Source organism: Stenella coeruleoalba (genome assembly GCF_951394435.1).
Source record: "Stenella coeruleoalba genome assembly, chromosome: 17".
In the NCBI taxonomy this organism is placed as follows: domain Eukaryota; kingdom Metazoa; phylum Chordata; class Mammalia; order Artiodactyla; family Delphinidae; genus Stenella; species Stenella coeruleoalba.
Genome location: NC_137163.1, coordinates 33,296,705 through 33,315,371, shown reverse-complemented (window position 1 = coordinate 33,315,371; position 18,667 = coordinate 33,296,705). Strand labels below are relative to the sequence as shown.

At 45.6% G+C, this 18,667-nt stretch overlaps 1 protein-coding gene across 3 annotated transcripts in view; it reads right to left on the bottom strand.

The window, feature by feature from the left end:
- Positions 1 to 18,667, bottom strand: part of KLF10 (KLF transcription factor 10) — a 112,960-nt gene that overhangs the window by 25,947 nt on the left and 68,346 nt on the right. For 2 of the 3 annotated variants that reach the window (XM_079901395.1, XM_079901396.1), the window contains 5 exons: positions 17,686 to 17,824; positions 16,204 to 16,329; positions 14,394 to 14,526; positions 10,017 to 10,122; positions 9,660 to 9,772 (listed from right to left, as the gene is read on the bottom strand). The gene's annotated coding sequence lies outside the window, so the exon portion shown is untranslated. Of the gene's footprint in view, positions 1 to 9,659; positions 9,773 to 10,016; positions 11,323 to 14,393; positions 14,527 to 16,203; positions 16,330 to 17,685; positions 17,825 to 18,667 lie in introns of those variants that run through there. The other variant, XM_079901397.1, reaches the window with a different exon arrangement.

The following is an 18,667-nucleotide window of genomic DNA, read 5'->3' as shown; positions in this document are numbered from 1 at the left end:
AGCATTTAATATGAATTCACTTAGAGAATCACAGTTTTGTAATCAGTGGGGGAAAAAGTTTGATTGGAACTTCATATTGAAAAATGAAACTAAATGATATTAAAATATGTTTTCTTAGGTTTAATAAGTCTAGGTTATCACTGCAAATGTGCACTAATTCTCTTGTTTTACAAGCATCATTCTTTTTTTTAATTAATTAATTAATTCGGTTGCGCCGGGTCTTAGTTGCGGCAGGCAGGCTCCTTAGTTGTGGCATGCATGTGGGATCTAGTTCCCTGACCAGGGATCGAACCCGGGCCCCCTGCATTGGGAGTGCGGATTAACCACTTAACCACTGCGCCACCAGGGAAGTCCCAAACATGCACTAATTCTTAGAGAATGAATTATATGTTATTTTTCTCAGCATACATTTTCTGACAAAATTATAAATCATAACATTTTTCACTTTACTTGGACTTTTAAAGCCCTATCACAGAAGAAGTAGGGGGTAGTAGTATTACCTGAGAAGTGATGTTTTAGTAGGGACCAATTTTATAACTTTATAAGAATATTTTCACTGCTTAACTTCCTAACTTCAAGGAATTAGAGTAATTATAAATATGCATGTAAATACTTATGTCATATGTCCCCATCTATATGCAAAAGAGGTAAATGTACACTGTAAACTGTATGCTAGGTAACGCAAGTTACTGTATTCTGTATTTGAATATGGCATTACAGATAGTTACTATCTCCTGTGATTGGAGAAGTGGGTATATTAACCAAGTTTTAGTTTCTAAACCCCAAAACCTATCTCCTCCTACTCTACCATGGGCAATATACCACAGTCAATTTTTATAGATTCCTAGTTATTTCAGTAGCCATCTAATGACTATGTCCTCAGAAAGAAATTGACCAGCTAACTTTTACGCATTGTAAATAATCTATTAATAATCTCGAACACTTACTGAGCTAAGGCTCTGTTCCAAGCACATCCCCATATTGTCTCAGTATTTACAGCAGCCCTGTGACCAACGTGAATAACACCATCTCCATTCTGTAAATAAGTTCACATGCATGCTCTATTTTGTTAACTACCCATTGAAATAATGTTTTCTGTAACAAGTCTTCCCATGTGGAAACCCTTTCTCCTTAGTCCTGTCTGAAAAGCATTTCCCTGGCCCTGGACAGGGAGTAACTCTGTGTATATAACTTTCTAGCCCCAACATTCATCACAGAATCCTAGACCTGAGTTGGATCTCCTTTGACATCAGCTCAAACCCTTCCCAGCATCCTGACAGGTGACCCCTCCACCCCCTGATTCAATGGTTCCAGTGCTCAGCTGCTCACCACCTCCTGGGGCACTTCATTTTTATTTTAAAATAATTATAATTGTTCAAAAGTTTTTTCCTCGTACCAAGTGGATACTTCTTCCTATAGCTTCCATCCCACTAATCCCAGTTCTGCCATTGTGGAGTTCCACCCCAACGAAATCTAATTCCTTTTCTGTGTGGATGCCATTCATGTATTTGAAGCCCCTTATCACCTGAACAGTGAAGAGAATCTTCCTGCTGTGTGTTGACACATCTTAATCACTTTTTCGGCAGGCTGTAAACCTTGAACCAGAGCTTTTCCCGGAATTGAGCATCAATTAGTAAAGTAAATCAGGACCAACTAAATAAAGGTTAAACACAGGCCAGTAAATCACTTATAAAATGTTTGCATAATCCTCCAAAACAAAGGGTATTTTTTCCCCCAGACAACTGTGTAAAGGAGGCCTAAACCCACTAACAAGAATGTGATAAAGAAAGGTCACAAGGGGGAATTCCCTGGCGGTCCAGCAGGTTCGAGGGCGCAGGTTCAATCCTTGGTCGGGGAACTAAGATCCCGCAAACCACAAGGCCGAGGGGGGAGAAAAAAAAGGTCACAAGGTTGTTAATCCACTTCCTGGGCCTGACCCAAGCATCCTTCCTACCACTGCTTACAGCTTGAGATCCTCCAGGGGCTATGCTTCTGAATTGGTTCATTTTGACAACTGACCTCTTTTTAAAGCAGAGGTTCTCTATGAGATGGCCCTTGCGTTTCAGTAGCCACCTTCTGGCCAACTCCTGCCTTTTAGGAGTATAAGAAGCTGGATGCAGTTGAAGAAGCAGCCTCATTTCATCTCCTTGGGCAAAGATGAGGGAGGCAGGTGGACAGTGTTAGAAGGGAGGAGGTAATCTTTCAGTTACCTTGTTTTTTTGTTGTTGTTTTTTTGGCCACACCACATGGCTTGCAGGATCCTAGTTCCCCGACCAGGATTGAATGCGCACACTCGGCAGTAAAACTGCGGAGTCCTAACCACTGGACCACCAGGGAATTCCCATCAATTCCCTTGTTTTTTAAGTTGAGGGATGCTTCTGAGTTTGGGAGTTCCAGGGTTTTCTTTGCCCAGCTGATTCCTCATCATTATCTGGGGGAAGGAATCGGCCTGAAAGAGCAACATGAAGCACGGCGCCCTCTTCTAGTGAAGGGAATCAAGGCCTGCTGAGGTTGCCCCCGTGGGCCCACACCTTCAGACCTTCCCACAGTCACATGTCCCATCCCCCTGTGGGACACATCTAAACTTCCCAGGTACGCCAGCTGTGGAAGTAGAGTGGGAATTTCAGTTCTGCAAGCTGAAAAGAGTTCTGGAGTCGGATGGTGATGATGGTTGTACAATGTTATGAATGTACTAATACCACTGACATGGTCAAGATGGTAAATTTTATGTCATGTGTATGTTACCACAGTACAGACTTGGGGGTATGCGGGAGGGCTGTGGCCACTCCTGGAGGCTGAGCCCACCAAGTGCACTCGAGAAGCTGGGGTCTGGTCTCCTGATTAGAGCGATGGTCCCCAGGCCGGGTGCTCATGAACTGCACTGGGGAGTTTCAGATACAGATTCCTGAGCCCCGCCATAAAGACCCTGATTTGGCGCCTCTAGGGTAGGGCCTGGGAGTCAGTATTTTCCAAACACGCCTCAGATGGTTTTGATAATCAGCCAAGTGTGGGATCTGCTGGGCTGGGTCGTCAGGGAGCCTTTGTTATTAACCTCAGCGAATTCCAGGCGCTTGCTTCTTTTGGACTTAGATTCAACTACAGAGGTGCACAGCACAGTGGGGCATGTCTCTGGACCTTTCAGGCTGTTGCTTGCCATTCAGTCATTTGACGAATGTATATTAAGTGCCCACCCTGTGCCGGGAACGGGGCTATGTCAGAAGAGGCAGGGTCTCAGCTCTCACAGAGCACGTCATCCAGCAGAGATGGATTAGACCCCCTCACCCCTGCCCCTGACCCTTCCCTTTCCAGCAGCCTTCACTCCCTTGCATTTTTTATTTCCCAGCCTGCTCACCTTACTAGATCAAGTTTTAAAAATTCTTTCAGAGCTCAATCTGTGTCCAATTCATTTCTAGGCTGTCATTTTCTCCTGGACCCACCCCTTCCCCCATTGCCCACACCTAGTGTTATGGTTTGCACCCAGTAAATGTTTGTTAAAGAGATTCATTCATTCACCCAACCAATATTTACAGAGTGCCTACTATGCGCTAGGCATAATTGTAGGTTTCAGGGCAATGAGGAGGGCGAGATATCTAGGATGCAGAATTTAAGCAGCAGCTCCCTCTAGCAGCAGCAAGAGCAGGGCTGTCACCTGAGAGTGAGCGCCTCCTTAAATTTTGTGCCCTAGGTGCCTCGCTTGTCTCACCCTAGTCCCAGCCCTGCTGGGGACACAGCCATGAACAAAACAGACAGAGATCAATGCACCTAAGTAAATTCTCCCTTCTCCCAGCGTCTTTGTGGGGCTCTGCATGTTGCCTGTCCTTAAGTCTCTTTCATTTGTGTGCCATCTGCCTTCCCACCTAGACTGTGAAGTCTTATTCTGGTCTGCCCCTTCCTCTTCCCACCCCACCTCCACAAGCATCCTGCCTAGACAATGTTTTCCAGAATCTTGTCCTTGACCATCTGCATGGGACTTCCTCGTGGCACCGTTTAAAATGCAGCGTCCTGGTCTCACCTTTTGAGTCAGGTCCTTTGAGGGTGAAACTCAGGATTCCTCATCAAGGTCCCTGGGTTGTCAAGGCAGGTTTAACGTGTGAGGGTCCCCAGCCCGCCGATTTGTTCAGTCAGTACTGCTGACTAATACTAGGAGAAGACAGGGGAAAGGGGCATCTTGAATGTGCTTCAGTTTCTTTGTGATTCTGGTCACAAAGTCAGAAGACACAGGTGTGGGAAAGGGATGGTCTGGAGAGCTACATGCTGGCCTTGACTCTGACCCTATGGGGCTCTGCAGGGAGATCTCTCAGCTCAGCCTTGCACCTTAGCTGGGCCACTCCAGGCCCTGCCCCATCACCCCTGGAGATTTATCGGGTTGCCTGCCTTACCTCCCCAGGCAGCTAGAGGCTGGCATTTCCCGTAGCTTTGGGTCAAAAGTTTCCATGGAGCCAGTGGAAGTGGTGTGTACGTAGGTGGCTGAGGGGAGAGTCTGAGAGCCCCAGGGCAAATAAGGAACGTGGGAGGGTCTGTGAATCTGGTCCTCCCTGACCTCTAAGGCAGGTACCCACCATTTTCACTTGCTTCACATAGTGCCCTGCACAGATGCCCACACACTTTGGACTGTCAGGTGCATACTGTTTAATGGTAATCATCTGAATGAAATAAATCCATTGTGTGAGTTCCCAGTAAACCCAGTTTGCAGGGTGGAGCATATGTCAGCTTTCCCAATCCATCGACACCTTGGCAGTATCAGGTGAGATTCCTCTGCCGATCCACCACACCGAGCTCCCTCAGAGAAGAGCTCAGGAGAGTAGGTCTCATCTGCTTTTGAAAGGGTGCAGGCATGCAGATGGAGGACCAATCAAAGTCCAGCTGAGGAGGGAATTTGGGGTAGTGTCAACATCTGGACACGGTCCCAGGGTCCCTAAATGGCAGGTTATTGAGGGCTTTCAACAGCAGGCCATGAGGGTTGAATTGATTAATAACCTATTTATTTGCTTGTAAGGTTGGTGACAGTGGTTTTCAAGGTTTATGTGCATCAGTATCACCTATAGAGCTTGTTAAAACAGGTGCCCAGATGCGACCTCGGAATCTTGAGAGTTGGAGCTTGGGAATTTGTCTTTCAACATCTCCCCAAGCAATTCTGCTACACACACATCTCAGAACCTCAGGTGCTTTGAACTAAGGACTCTGCAGTGTTTGTGTCTTTATTCTGCACACCCCTCCCCCGCTTTCCTTCAAGCATGGTGGTTTGTACCCTGAACTTGGCTAAAATGAAACTACCTCTCCCAGCTCCCCTTCCCCGTAACGCTGAGTTAGAGATGGACAAAGGAGGAACTCGTAAAAGATCTGGAAGATGAATGTGGGGTGGCGGCCATTACTCTCAGAAGGTGGTCAGGGTTAAGTTCGGTGACAGGCAGACACAGAGGCGCCAGGTCCCACTTGTCCTCACTCTCCTCCACTCCACATCCAGCTCCTCCTAACAGCAGCCCCAGACCCTCCCTCAGATGCTTGGTGGCAGAGCCCTGGAGGAGGGACCCACACAGGGCAGAGTCCCCCTGCAAAACCTCCCTGAAGGCTTTTTTGCGGTCCCTCCGCAGTGGTGGGACCTACTTAACTTATCCGACTGGATGTTTGGTGGCTCCTTCTCTGACCCTCCAGTCCCTTCCAGGTCTTCACCTCCCCAGCTCCTCCCACAGGGAAGTCAGGTCTCCCTCCTATAACAAATCCCTTACCTCAGAACTCACAGGGGCTTCTGCTTCCCCTAGGTGAACCCTGACTGACCAGTCAAGAAACACTTCCCGTGTCCAAAATAAAGCAAGACTTGGGAATTGGCCTTCCATTTAGATCCAAGAAATGTTCGTGGGCTATTAAGATGTGTTGACATCAGTTACAAGGTAACTCAGTTAGTCCTACCATCCATGATCACAGGGTAATTGAAAAAGATGATTCCCCAGATTCTCTGCTGGCAAATAACAGCACCTTGGGCAAATTAGAAAAAGGTGCCTCCTTTGGGAAGCATTAGTAAAAATCACCCCTTCCTTCCTCCCGCTTTCCCTTTTAATCTGGGTGCCCTTGTGCAGGCCACAACCTGCATAACCGGATATATATAGCTGCCCTGGGTACCTATTCTGTCCATTAATGCCAAGGGGCCCTGAGTCCAGCCTCTAATTGCTTTCCTAGTATCATCAAGCATAGACAGGTCACAAAACAGTCTCACCAAAATGTTTCAGGGGAGAATAGAACTTCCTTGGTCCTTGTACAATTTTTCTGTCCCCAGTGCCATGGGCAGCCATCCTTCCCTGATCCTTCATGTCAACAAGCTCTAGCAAGATTACCGCAGCCCGCACTACACTGTAGTGTTACTATTTGTTTGATATCTGTCTCACCCACTAGACAGTGAGCTCCCTGAGGACAGGGGCTCTGATGTGGTTGCCTTTGGATCCCCAGTGACCAGTATAGTACCTGGCACAGAAAAGCATGCAATAAATGTTTGTGGAATGAATGAATGGATCAAGCAGAACTACAGGAAAACCCCTGTTTTCCTCAACTCCTCAGACTTCTGATATCAGACAGGTAGGTTTTTCTATACCCGACAACTCTCCAATCATCAGTGCACACCAACTGGGTACCTTATAGTTTAACTCAATTCTAACACTAACTGCCTGGAGCTAGCACAGACCCCACAGGTGAAGGGCTCAGTCCCATAAGACTGTCCCCCACTTCAGATGCCAGCCCCAAGTCCCAAGTTGTCACCTGTACTGCTGACCAACCAGCTATGAATCAGGGGTTCCCACGACCCTCTCCTCAGCTTCAAGTATTCGTTAGAATGGCTCATAGGACTTCCTTATATTTATTGTTTTACTGTAAAGGATATAATAAAGGATACAGGTGAACAGCCAGATGAAGTGGTACGTAGGTTGAGGTCTGGACGGTCCCAAGTGCAGGAGCTTTTGCCCCCATGGAGTTGGAGTGCAACACCCTCCCAGCACATGGATGTGTTCACCAACCCGGAAGATCTTTTATGGAGACTACATCATGTAGGCATGATCCATTATTAACTCATCTCCAGTCCCTCTCCCCTCCCCAGAGGAATGGTGGGGATGGGACTGAAAACTCCAAGCTTCTAATCGTGACTTGGTCTTTCTAGTGACCAGCCCCCATCCTGAGCCATCCAGAAGCCCACCAAGAGTCACCTCATTAGAACAAACGATGCTCCTGTCACCCAAGAAATTCCTAGGGATTTAGGAGCTCTGTGTCAGGAACTGGGGGCAGAGACCAAATATATAGTTCTTTTTAGATCACTAGAGGTCACATCTGGTTCTGGAGCTGAGTCTTTCCTATCAGGCTATGTCCTTGATTGAAAGGGTCAGGAACCAGGGACCAGATCTTTGCCTCCCTTATAGAGTATGTGATTCACACACCAAGAGGCCAGATACTGGGCACCATGGACCCTTCTGGTCTGAGGTCTTCACTGGTGCTTGGTCAATCTTGGCTGATCACAAGCTATATCCAGGTTAGTAAATATGTGACATGAGGGTCCCCAATCCATTCTCCAGTGCCCATGATCACTACTCTATTTCGGCCCTCAAGTCTTCTCAAGACAACACCCTGGATAGTTACTACCAACTGCTCAGAGTTGCTACACTAGATGGAAGCCATGTCTTGCCTTGAGCAGCCTCTGAGAGCTGTCTTACTGCCATCTGGGCCATCAGAGGCATCCATATTTTTGTTTGCAGGAAGGCCTTTGCCAAAGAATACCAACAAGTAAAGTAGAAATTGAGTCCTAAATAAATGGCCCCAACTTTATCCAACATAAGTAACCATTAAACCAACCACAAATAACCTTTTTTGTTCAATCAAATGTAAAAGGCAAAAAGATGGCTTTGTTTGTCTGATATGGTGCAACTTTAAAATGGAGGTTAGAAACTAAAAATAAAGTTACTGTATGATCCAGCGATCCCACTCCTGGGCATATATCTGGAGAAAACTCTAATTTGAAAAGATACATGCATCACAATGTTCTTAGCAGCACTATTTACAATAGCTAAGACTTGGAAGCAACCTAAATGTCCATCAACAAAGGAATGGATACAGAAGATGTGGTATATATATACACAATGGAATGTTACTCAGCCATAAAAAAGAATGAAATAATGCCATTTGCAGCAACATGGATGGACCTAGAGATTATCATACTAAGTGAAGTAATTCAGAGAAAGGCAAATATCATATGATGTCACTTATGTGTGGAATCGTTAAAAGTGATACAAATGAACATATTTACCGAACAGAAATAGACTCACAGACATAGAAAACAAACTTATGGTTGGTTACGAAAGGGGAAAGGGTGGGGAGGGAAAAATTAGTAGTATGGGATTAAAATATACACACTACGGGACTTCCCTGGTGGTCCCGTGGTAAAGAGTCTGCCTTACAATGCAGGGGACGCGGGTTCGATCCCTGATCAGGGAACTAAGATCCCACATGCCATGGGGCAACTAAGCCCGCGCACCACAGCTAAAGAGAGAAGCCCGCGTGCCGCAACGAAAGATCCTGCGTGCCTCAACAAAGATCCCGCGTGCCGCAACTAAGACCCGATGCAGCCAAAAATAAATAAATTAAATAAATAGTAAAATAAATCTTATAAAAAATATATACACACTACTATATATAAGAAAGATAAACAAGGACCTACTGTATAGTACAGGACACTATACTCGATATTTTGTAATAACCTATAATGGAAAAGAACCACTTTGCTGTATACCTGAAATTCACAACATCGTAAACCAACTATATTCCAATTAAAATTTAAGAAAAATTAAAAAACAAAATGGGGGTTTGATATGGACCCAAATGCCTGGGGACAAGTCTGCCCCCACTGGGATCTGTCTCACTGCAGAGACTTCTCTCCCTGCCCCAACACACAGTCTGGTTCATCTTGAATCCAGCAGGGCCATTAGGGGTCTCTGAATCCTGCGCATCTCCTGGCTCTGCAGTTGCCTCGCTTAAGTTGCAGAGCTTGGCATTTGGTAGGAGTGAATCTGCTGTCAGGCGTGCAGGGGAGGGGAGGGGAGGGGAGGAGCAGGCTCTGTGGAGTAATGGAAGGAGGATGGGAAGGAGACAACCATTTGGCTTCCTGCTCCAGTTCTGCCACTTAGTAACCATGTGACCTGGGACAAGTCAACAGTCTGAGCCTCTATTTCCTCATGTGTGAAGGACGTGGCGGAAAGAGTAATTATTCATTGCTTATAGGTATCTCATTGGGATATTGAGAACATCAAATTAAATTGAATGGTTGATGTGAAAGTGCTTTAAGTAAGGGAGGAGAAGGTTTTGTTCTGTTCACTGCTCTATAGCACAGAGCCTGGCCCATAGCCTAGTGAGGTATTCAGTAAAATGTCTGTTGAATAAATAACTGTAAACACAAAAATCTTTCCCCTCTGTGGGGTAGAGAGGGGAATGATATCAGAAGCACACAGTGAGCTTCAGAGATGGTTGTGATAGTCTATGTCTATGGCTGCATGGAGGTTACATGCTGCATTGGTACTCTGTGTGCTTGCATGTTAAATATTCTTCTGTATGTGTTCAACATCTCATTAAAGCACTTAAAAAATATAATGCAAAAAAGAAAAAAGTAGAGAGGAAAACATGCGGTAAAGTACCTTTGCCAGAAGAAGACAGTATTGTAACTCCTGACGTTGCTTCCACACAAGCAGTGAAACTTCTGAGTGACCTCACTTAATTCATCAAGGTCCCATGTTTGGGCCAAGCATTCCTGAAAGCAGAGGAATTTATAGAAAGAAAGTTATATCAGAAACCAAGACTTGATGGGATCTACTTTTTAATGAGAGAGTACGTAGGCTGCTTTTTTTTGTTTGAAGTCACTGCCTTTCACTTACATGCGGGTCATACTTGAGCCTAGTCAAGGTAAAGTACGGGTAAGCTGTCGTGTCTTGGCTTGTACAGTGGCCTCTGCCTTGCTTCACCTTGCTGGTTCATACTTGTCATTCAAGACTTACCCCAGGTACTTCCTCTGAGCTGCTACACTGGCATCCTGCCACCTTAGCTCATCTGTGGCAGTGGTTCTCCATAGGGCTGATTTTGTTCCTCAGGGGACATTTGGCCCTGTTTAGAGATATGTTATTGTCAAGGCTGGATGGGGGCGGGGTGGAGGGTATACCACTGGCATATCGTGGGTAGAGGCTAAGGATGCTGCCGTGCATCCTACAACACACAGAACAGTCACCCTCACGACAAAGGGTTCCCTGATCCCAAATGTCCATAATGCCGCTGTTGAGAAACCCTGCTTGATGGAGTGAAATTTTCCTTCTGTCTCACTGAGACCTGAGCTCATCCTGGGCAGGGCCCTTGCTGATTCAGCCTTTTATCCCCAACACCAGCACACTGCTTAGAAACACACACACACACACACACACACACACACACATGAATACTTTCCTATTCATTTGTTCCCCTACTCTGTGTAAGGTGCAGTACTAGCTGGAGATGCTCTCAAGGAGTTTTGTAGCCAAGTGGAGGACAAGGTCATGTAAATACCTAATCATTCCCAAGACAGATCGAAAACAGGGTCATAATAGAGGAACACGTAAAGTGCTTTGGGAGAACTGATTATTAGGTTGAACCAAATGAAGTTGCTGACATTCTACCTTTTTGACTAGAAAACAGCAATGTTATACGGCTCACTCACAAGTGTGGTTTACCGTAAATACTTTTGACAGAGTTGGGGGCGATGAGCAGACTTCACAGGGAAGGAGAGACGCAGGAAGCACGTGTTTCACAGCCTGCCTCCTCTGCTGCATGAGAAAGGGACCGTATTTTTTTTTTTTTTTTTTTTTTTTTTTTGGCGGTACGCGGGCCTCTCCCAACAGCCATGGCTCACGGGCCCAGCCGCTCCGCAGTATGTGGGATCTTCCCGGACCGGGGCACGAACCCATGTCCCCTGCATCGGCAGGCGGACTCTCAACCACTGCGCCACCAGGGAAGCTCAGGACCGTATTTTTTACTTCGTATTTGTACCCACTTTTACTTCTTTGTATCACCCCCCCGCCCCCTGCCACGTCACACTTCCTGGAAGAATGCCTTACAATTAGAAGGCACTGGTAATTTTTTTGTTGACTAGAGTTCAGGAAAACTATTTGGACTTCAAGTTTGTTTTATCCTTGTCCTTGCACTTTAGTCCCAGGGAACTGAAGTAGAGTGTTTTAGAGGCACGAAATACGTAGTGCTTTCCTGGTGGCAACAGGTACAAGAAGACACAGTCCCCCGGTACCAACCGAAGTCACAGCCTGTCAGAAGAGCCATAAAGGAAACTGCCCGGAGCTAAAAGCCCAGAAGCATGGCTGGTGGCCATCTGTGCTATCATGTGACCCTGTGTGTCAGGCAGCCCCACACGCACCTGGCCCACGAGCCTAGGCCACTTACTCACCTCGTGTTCTGGAGCAGGTAGCGGAGGATAAACATTTCAAAGTTGGACTCAGAACTTGGCAGGGTGCAGCTGTCAACCACACGCAAGCCAGAGAACTCTGGAAAACTGAACTGTTTATAAGGTCAAACTTTGGTAAGTCTGATAAAGTCTGGCTGCAGGTATCCATCTAGTCTCTTGAAAGAATTGCCCGGAAGCTCATTGCTGAATGGTTGGATGTTACCAGTGGTGAGCAGTCTCTGCTTGTGGATGGAATCTGGCAACTCAGACAACATCCCACAGCTCCTGATGCGAGTCTGGGCAGGAGCTCGGAGGCTTGCAGCCAAGAAGATAAACCCAGGACAGCCCTGTAGGCTATCCAACCATCTGGCAGGTGGACTTACTCAGGGCCACTGGTGACCCCTACCACGACCAGACACCAGTAGCAAGACAGCCTGGGATTCTGTGCTTGTCCTTTCCTTTCCATGGGGCTCCTACAGAGAGAAGTGGCTCCTACCCTTCTAGATGCAACAGTGACCCTGAGTTCATTTGTCCATGTGGATCTCAGTCGATGCTTGAATTCTGTCCTAACTAGACCTTGTTGTCAGAGCCGTGGATTAAATACTGATTCAGGCCCAAATAAAGCAACCTCTAGGGACTTCCCTGGTGGCACAGTGGCTAAGAATCCGCCTGCCAAAGCAAGGGACATGGGTTCAAGCCCTGGTCCGGGAAGATCTCACATGCCACGGAGCAACTAAGCCCATGCACCACAACTACTGAGCCTACGCTCTAGAGCCTGTGAGCCACAACTGCTGAGCCCACGTGCCACAACTACTGAAGCCCGTGCGCCTAGAGCCTGTGCTCTGCAACAAGAGAAGCCACCGCAGTGAAAAACCTGCCTGCCGCCATGAAGAGTAGCCCCCGCTCACAACTAGAGAAAGCCTGTGCGCAGCAACGAAGACCCAACACAGCCAAAAATAAATAAATAAAATAAATAAAAACAAATAAATAAATAAAGCAACCTCTAGGTGTGGAGGATTGTTTTAAGTAAAAGAAGAATTCCGGGGCAGGGGAGGGATAAATTGGGAGATTGGTATTGACATATACACACTACTATATATAAAATAGACAACTAAAAAGGACCTACTGTATAGCACAGGGAACTCTACTCAATACTCTGTAATGACCTATATAGGAAAAGAATCTAAAAAGGAGTGAATATATGTATATGTGTAACTGATTCACTTTGCTGTACAGTAGAAACTAACACAACATTGTAAATCAACTATACTCCAATAAAAATTAGTGTTAAACAAAGAGAAGAATTCAGACCATGGATATAGCACTTCTTTTTCTTTTTTCTTTTTTTTGCAATACACCGGCCTCTCACTGTTGTGGCCTCTCCCGATGCGGAGCCCAGGCTCCGGACGCACAGGCTCAGCAGCCATGGCCCACGGGCCTAGCCGCTCCACGGCATGTGGGATCTTCCCTCTGTCCTACAGTTTCTCCATGTATAATATGGAGATAATAATAGTACCTACCTCTCTGGGTTCTTGTGAGAACCAAACATGATCATATAGTTGGTGCTTTGATCAGTTCTTGGCACAGAGTATGAACTAAGATACAGCTGTTGCTATAATTCTATTTGCATCAATTTAATAACATGGAATGTTTATTTATTTTAAAATAACAGCATTGATTTTGTTCCTCTCAATATTATGGTCTCCTTGGCACTTTTGCTCAATAGAGAAGATTGGATGGGATCTGGAGTTAGAAGACCTGCATTTGAACCCCAGATCTATTGGGTCTGATTAGTATTTGAATTAATCATTTAAACTCTCCAAGCCTGAATTTTCTAATTTTTAAAATAGGAAAAATAATATGTACCTCCTGGGGTTGCTATGAGGATCAAATACGACCCTGTATGTGGAAGCGGGTCATAACTATTAAACACTGCATAGGTGTCACTGTTGTTCCATATCGGGTGTGAGAATCATCCAGTTGGGAAGGGTTCAGAGGTCATTTGGTCCGTTAGCTGTATGGTCAAGATGGTAGGACGGTCCTCTCAGAGCACCTGCTCAGCTCACCCACAGAGGCAGGTTGCCAGCACTATTTGCACAGATGCCTCAACAATACCTATTGAATTGGTTCTTTTCTGTGTCCCTCCACTGCCACCTCCCCAGGCCAGACCAAGTGGACACTGCTTCTCACCAGGACCACTGCGATGGCCTCTCAAATGGTCTCCTGTCTCTAGATTCCGCCCCTTAATTAGACCATTCTACAGACAACTGTCAGGGCCATCCTTTAAAAAACAAATCAAAAGGTCTGATAGTGAGCGACTCCTCTGCTTGAGAACATTGAATGGACTTCCATTTTCATAATATGGTGGGAGAGGCTCTGGAATTACCCTCCGTGTACAAGACATACTCTAAAAATCTTAAAGACCCGGCAGGATACTAAATTGTCAGAAAAGCCCAAATCCAAGTAAAACTGGAAACCCAGAGAGATAAATGGAGCATGGGAGCCACTTTTTTCTGAGGAGGTGTTCCATAACTGGTAAAATCTGTAACACACATTATTATCTAGGAATGATATTCAAAACGACATCCACAAAATCAAGCCTAGGCCAGATCTGGCCTGCAGACTGCAGGGAGGTTGGGGGGAAGATGTGATGTGGTTGGCGTTCCCTAAAGGCCCTAAGTTTGTGTGTTGATAGTGACTCTCAGAGACAGGCCCAAACCCCTGGCCCTATGCCTACTTCTTAAGGAGGCTTCTGCTGAACAGGTGAGAGAATTACAGAGTTATTTGCCTTCTAAGTGTTTTTGAACTCTCAGGCTTCCTTTTCCCTTCCACAGTTTCTGAGTCACTTCTCTGTTTTTAGGTCAGGTGCCCAATACCTAACACTCATAATTCCTCTTCACTTTTCAGAAAGTGCAAATCTAGTAGAGCACATTTTTCGGCACCCTGGGCTCACCTGGGGCTGGATGGTAGCAGAGACTCAGGATATCCAGGTAGGCAGCACTCATGTTGACTGAAAGGCTCTGGGCTCTTAAAGTGGAAGTATCAGTGTTTCAGTCTCTCTGTATCTCAGCTTAATAGAGGTGTTCCTGGATGAAATGGAAGGACAAAAATCCAAGAAGGAAACAGGGAAGGTCTCGGAGGCACATGGTACATTTTAGACATTAAGAGCATGGACTTCAGGATAAGAACGGTCTGAGACTGAATCCTGGCTCTGCCACTTTATAACTGTGTGACCTTTGCCAAACTATTTAAGCTCCAATTCCTACATCTGTAAAGTAAGGATTATACCAGGTTGAACAATATGAAATTGCTTTCGTGTGAGTCAAGCAGTCAAATATTGTCAGTTTCAACCTAATGTGGTACCTACCTCCTAGGGTTGCTGAGGATAAAATGAGATCATTTGTGAAAAGGGCACAGCACAATTTTTAAGGAATATTCGACTGAAGGAAGTGGGTAAGCAAGCTAGGAATGATAAGTGCAAAGTCTCTGAAGGAGGAACGTGCTTGAGAGTATTCTTGGAAGAACAGAGCAACCAGTAGTGCTAGAGCCCGTGAGGGAGAGGAAAGGGGTTGGAGGTGGTCCAGGGATATGGCCTGGGGTTGGCTCACACAGGGCCCTGGGAGCCATCATGAGGGGTTTTGTGTGTGTGTGTGTGAATCTTTTTTTTTTTTTTAACATCTTTATTGGAGTATAATTGCTTTACAATAGTGTGTTAGTTTCTGCTTAGTGTGTGTGTGAATCTTAATGATGGAATCAAGAGCTAATACTTATTGTGAATTAGGTTCTGGACATTTTTGTGGTATAAAGTAAGTGCTCAATAAACAGAAGTCAAAGAAGCTGAAGGTGTAGATGGCATGTAGGTGAATGAGACGAGGAAAAGAAGGAGCAGTAACTCTTAGGTTGGCAGCACAAATGGGGTCTTTCTGGGGGAAAGAGCAGCATATTGTGCCCCCAGGAGCTGTAAGTTAGGACCCTCGGGCCCATAGATACAGAGATCTTTGCTATGGACCCAGGATGAAGAGGTGCATCCTGATGCTTGGCTCATCACACACTGAGAACAGGCCAGGAAGTTTACCGTAGGTGATGTAAAGGCAGTAAATTAGCAGAGTAATTTAGCATAGTTAACAGTTAAGCAGGGCTCTGAACTCAGCTCTACCAGTTACTAGTTATGTGACACTGGCAGGTTACTTAACTACTCTCAGCCTTAGTTTCCTCTTCTGTAAAATGGGGGTGATGGTATTACCTACCTCACAGAGTTGCATGAAGATTAAATGAGATAATGCAAGCAAAGCACAGAGTAAGCCCTCAGTAAATTATTATTATTCCTGGGCCAAATGTACGGGATAATGGTAAAGCATTTCCAAAGATGTTTCAAGCCCATTAACCACTACGTATTGTTAGGGACTTGTGTGAGGACACTAATTCTATGTCAGAAGAAACCTGTCAAGCACGTCTAAGGCTCAGGAAATCCTGGTTAGGAAACAGAAAGCCTTGAGGACATGCTTCAAATCAAGTGTTGGCATCTGGGGAGAGAAAAGCGATGTGAGAAGTGCGCGTATAGAGATATAGACTGTTTTACAAAATAGGATTTAGTTTTTTGGACCATGAGTTAATAAAGAAGAACCAATATCTTCTGGCTTGAGACAGAACATAAGGAGCAGGGCGTGTGGGGTGTACAGAAACATCCTGTGTGCCATGCCCCGTGCATGCCCTCATTTAAACCCCAAAGTAGCCCTGCAGCTGAGTGTTAAGTGTCCACTTACCCCATAAGGAAACTCAGGCTCAAAGAGGCAGAGGTGAGACTTGAAATAAGTCTGACTGAAGCCAACATTCCCGCTTTTAAGATGCAACCACGGCAGACGGTACGTGAGATTTTCAGGACATTATCACTGGGAAGAGAATCAGAATAATACTTATGGCTTAATATTTATATGAATAATAAAGAGATCTCAAATATAATCTCTAGGAGTTAAGATTCTTTTAGTTATAAGAAAGAAAAATCGGGGCTTCCCTGGTGGCGCAGTGGTTGAGAGTCCACCTGCCGATGCAGGGGACATGGGTTTGTGCCCTGGTCCGGGAAGATCCCACATGCCGCGGAGCGGCTGGGCCCGTGAGCCATGGCTCCTAAGCCTGCACGCATCCGGAGCCTGTGCTCCACAACGGGAGAGGCCACGACAGTGAGAGGCCCGTGTACCACAAAAAAAAAAAAAGAAAGAAAGAAAAATCAATTAGAGCCAGCTTATAAATAAATAGATAAATAGATAGATAAAATAATATTATTATTTTTGGAGGGGGAGGATCCCAGGGAAAGTTGACCAACCAAATCTCAGAAGGAACAGAAATTGGGGATCCAAGTAGCAGGAGTTTATTATGGACTTTCTAGAGAACTGCCCCCTACATAACTCAGCTACAGCAACCCCTAGGACCTGGGTCTCTTCATTCAAAATTCTGAATTTCTAAGAAAGAGAACCTGACTTGCCCAGCTCAGGCCAGGTTCCCATGCCCCCAGCTGGGTCTAGGGGCAGGACCTAAAATACAAACATGGCTGCTGAGGGCCCACCCCATGCATCAGGGCTGCCTCAGAAGAATGGGGTTCAAGGGGTGGGGGGTGGAGCAGGGACCCACACCTCCCCCAGAGGGATCCAAGGTACTGTAGGTTTCAGCAGGATTCAAAAATGGGATCAGGCAATGGAAGAATAAATCTTAATTTTTTATCAAAAATAACTTAGTTATTTTTGAGTTATAATAAATTTCATTATATGAACTCAGTAATTCAGATATAGAACAGGTCATCCAGGTGATGTCATCTAAGATCAAACTGTGGATCTAGGTGGTAATTCAGGGAGTCCAGGTAGTAGTTGTGTGGTGTGGGGTTAACTGTTCTGGTGACTCTACCTGTAGTTGGTGGGAGGAAACCCATGTCTGGGGACACCACCTGAAATTTCACTTTCTAATTTTGAAAGGTATTATGGAAGTTACATTACAGGAAACTTAGAAAGAGGAGGAAAATACTGCCCATAATCCCAGTACCTTAGTTCCATCATTCTCTTGTCACTTTAGTTGCCATCACAATGTTCATACAACCTTTTAATCTGCTTTTTTCATTGTCACGAGCATTTTTAAGTGCTCAGAGTCTTCACAAGCATGATCTTTAATAGCAACATAACAAGACAGTACTTTGTATAAGATAAACAGACTTGGCGTGAAGGGAGGTAAAGTAGACAGTTTTGCAAGAAAATACTGACCTATATGAAAAAATTCCTAAATCTGATGCCAGCTGCCAACCAACCTGCCAAGGATCACCTATTCCTGAATTCTTTATGGCCATGATCTTGCTGTCTGTCCTACTGTGGAATTTCAGATCTGTTGCTTCCAGGCAGGAGTCTGCAAAGCAGAGAATGCAAAGTTAGTGGGGCAGGTACGAGATGTTTAGTGCGTGCTGATGGTCTGGACATCTAGAGGGGTGGTCCTCAACTGAGGGCAGTTTCCTCCACCCACCTGCCCACCCAGCGGAAATTTGGCAATGTTTGGCGACATTTTTGTTGCCACAACTGGGGACAGAGGAGAAACGTTGCTAGCATCTAGTAGGTAGAGGCCAGAGACGCTACTAAGCATCCTACAATGCACAGGACAGTTCCCACAACAAAGAATTATCCCAGCCAAACACGAGTAGTTATCAAGGTTGAGAAACTCTGATCTAGACTGCACTGCAATTTCTTTTAAAATGTTAATGAACTCCATATTTACATTATCTGCCCTTGTTTGATTTGGGAAGGATTCTGGGATTTTTGCTGAAGGTGATGGGAATGAATGGATTGAATGGGTTTGCGAGATACTTGAAATAAAGCATGGGGCAGGAGAATGCAGAGGCTAAGCGTAAAGACTGGAGTTTGGAAGAATCAAGTTGAAATCCTGGCTCACCAAGTAAGCCCTCTAGGGAGGGCCTGCAAATGGGGTGATAATATTTGCCTCCTGGTGCTGAAATGGGGAGGAAATTAATGTGTCTGAAGCACTTAGCACAGGGCCTCGCATGCAGTGAGTACACGAGAAATGGGGGGAGGGGCGGTGGTGAGGATTACTGTGCTGAAGCTCAGGTTCACGGTGTTTACCACTTCTCCAGCATCGACATTGCAGCTGCATTTCGTACATTCTTATTGTAGGAAAAATAGATTTTAAACACATTTTTATGATCTCGTCTGTGGAGACCCAGGCAATGTATACAAGATA